Source organism: Coffea arabica, unplaced genomic scaffold, assembly GCF_036785885.1.
Source record: "Coffea arabica cultivar ET-39 unplaced genomic scaffold, Coffea Arabica ET-39 HiFi ptg000200l, whole genome shotgun sequence".
Lineage (NCBI taxonomy): Eukaryota > Viridiplantae > Streptophyta > Magnoliopsida > Gentianales > Rubiaceae > Coffea > Coffea arabica.
This window is the reverse complement of record NW_027266262.1, coordinates 5,829,541-5,832,040: the sequence shown is the minus strand read 5'-3', so window position 1 is coordinate 5,832,040 and position 2,500 is coordinate 5,829,541.

Genomic DNA, 2,500 nt, shown 5'->3' with positions numbered 1-2,500 from the left:
GGCCTAAGGCCCACCGCCTAGCCACGAGGGGCACCGTCGTGTGTTTGTCTTGCCATCGGTGTGGCATCGTGGCCATGCCTTTGCCAACACAAGGCAACGGCCGTCATGCGGCCCAAGGCCAACCGCCTAGCCACGAGGGGCACCGTCGTGCATTTTTCTTGCCGTGGGTGTGGCGTCGTGCCCATGCCTTAGCCAACGCAAGGCAACGGCCGTCGTGTGGCCTAAGGTCAACCGCCTAGCCATGAGGGGCACCGTCGTGCGTTTTTCTTGCCGTCGGTGAGCCATCGTGCCGATGCCTTAACCAACGCAAGCCAACGGCCATCGTGCGGCCTAAGGCCAACCGCCTAGCCATGAGGGGCACCGTAGTGCATTTTCCTTGCCGTCGGTGTGGCCGTCGTGCCCACGCCTTGGCCAACGCAGGGCAACGGCCGTCGTGCGGCCTATTGCCCACCTCCTAGCCGTGAGGGGCACCGTCGTGCATTTTCCCAGCATGGCTACAGAGGTTTACCCGTGGCCTTGGGAGCAAAACCCCACGGCAGTTGTGCTTTTTTCTTGCCGTCGGTGAGGCCGTCGTGCCCATGCCTTAGCCAATGCAAGGCAACGGCCGTCGTCCGTCCTAAGGCCCACCGCCAAGCCGTGAGGGGCACCGTCGTGCATTTTTCTTGTCGTCGGTGTGGCCGTCGTGCCCACGCCTTAGCCAACGCCGGGCAACGGCCGTCATGCGGCCTAAGGCCGCCATGAGGGGCACCGTCGTGCGTTTTTCCAGCATGGCTACAGAGGTTTACCCGTTGCCTTGGGAACAAAACCCCACGGCAGTCGTGCGTTTTCCTTGCCATCGGTGAGGCCGTCGTGCCCATGCTTAAGCCAATGCAGGGCAACGGCCGTCGTGCGGCCTAAGGCCCACCGCCTAGCCATGAGGGGCACCGTCGTGCGTTTTATTTGCCGTCGGTGTGGCATCGTGCCCATGCCTTAGCCAACGCTAGGCAACGGCCGTCGTGCGGCCTAAGGCCAAACGCCTAGCATCGTGCCCGTGCTTTAGCCAACGCAGGGCAATGGCCATCGTGCGGCCTAAGGGCAACCGCCTAGCCACGAGGGGCACCGTCGTGTGTTTTTCTTGCCATCGGTGTGGAATCGTGCCCATGCCTTAGCCAACGCAAGGCAACGGCCGTCATGCGGCCTATGGCCGACCGCCTGGCCATGAGGGGCACCGTCGTGCGTTTTTCTTGCCGTCGGTGTGGCCGCCGTGCCCATGCCTTAGCCAACGCAGGGCAACGGCCGTCGTGCGGCCTAAGGCCCACCGCCTAGCCATGAGGGGCACCGTCGTGCGTTTTATTTGCCGTCGGTGTGGCATCGTGCCCATGCCTTAGCCAACGCTAGGCAACGGCCGTCGTGCGGCCTAAGGCCAAACGCCTAGCATCGTGCCCGTGCTTTAGCCAACGCAGGGCAATGGCCATCGTGCGGCCTAAGGGCAACCGCCTAGCCATGAGGGGCACCGTCGGCCGTTCTTCTTGCCGTCGGTGTGGCCATCGTGCCTATGCCTTAGCCAACGCAGGGCAACGGCCGTCGTGCGGCCTAAGGCCCACCGCTTAGCCATGAGGGGCACCGTCGTGCGTTTATCTTGCCGTCGGTGTGGCATTGTGCCCTTGCCTTAGCCAACGCAAGGCAACGGCCGTCGTGTGGCCTAAGGCCTACCGCCTAGCCATGAGGGGCACCGTCGGGCGTTTTTCTTGCCGTCGGTGTGGCATCATGCCCTTGCCTTAGCCAACGCAAGGCAATGGCCGTCGTGTGGCCTAAGGCCTACCACCTAGCCATGAGGGGCACTGTCGTGCGTTTTTCTTGCCGTTGCCTTAGCCAACGCAAGGCAACGGTCGTCGTGTGGCCTAAGGCGCACCGCTTAGCCATGAGGGGCACCGTCGTGCATTTTTCTTGCTGTGGATGTGGCGTCGTGCCCATGCCTTAGCCAACGCAAGCCAACGGCCGTCGTGCGGCCTAAGGCCTATCGCCTTGCCATGATGGGCACCGTCGTGCGTTTTTCACGTCGTCGGTGTAGTGTCGTGCCAATGCTCCGTCATGCGGCCTAAGGCTCACCGCCTAGCCTTGTTTTCGCTTATTTTTATCTTTTTAAGCATACATGTTGAGTCTCGTTAATGTCCACCGCCGTATGTCTTTGAAATTCATAAATTGCTTTTTTTTTTAATTAAACTATATTTTTGTATTTTTTATTATTTTTTATTATTTTTTTGTTTTTATTTTTGTTCAATTCAATCTTGGAAATTTTTTATTTTTTTTTATTTTTTTTGTTTTTATTTTTGTTCAATTCAATCTTGGAAAATTTTTATTATTTTTTATTGTTTTTATTGTTTTTATTTTTGTTCAATTCAATCTTGGAAATTTGTTTTATATTTGTTTCAAGCACCCATGTGTAGGTGTGTTAAATACACACTAAATTGCCATCTATTGGTGGCTATATTTGTGAGACGAAAAGGGTGTGGGTCTACTA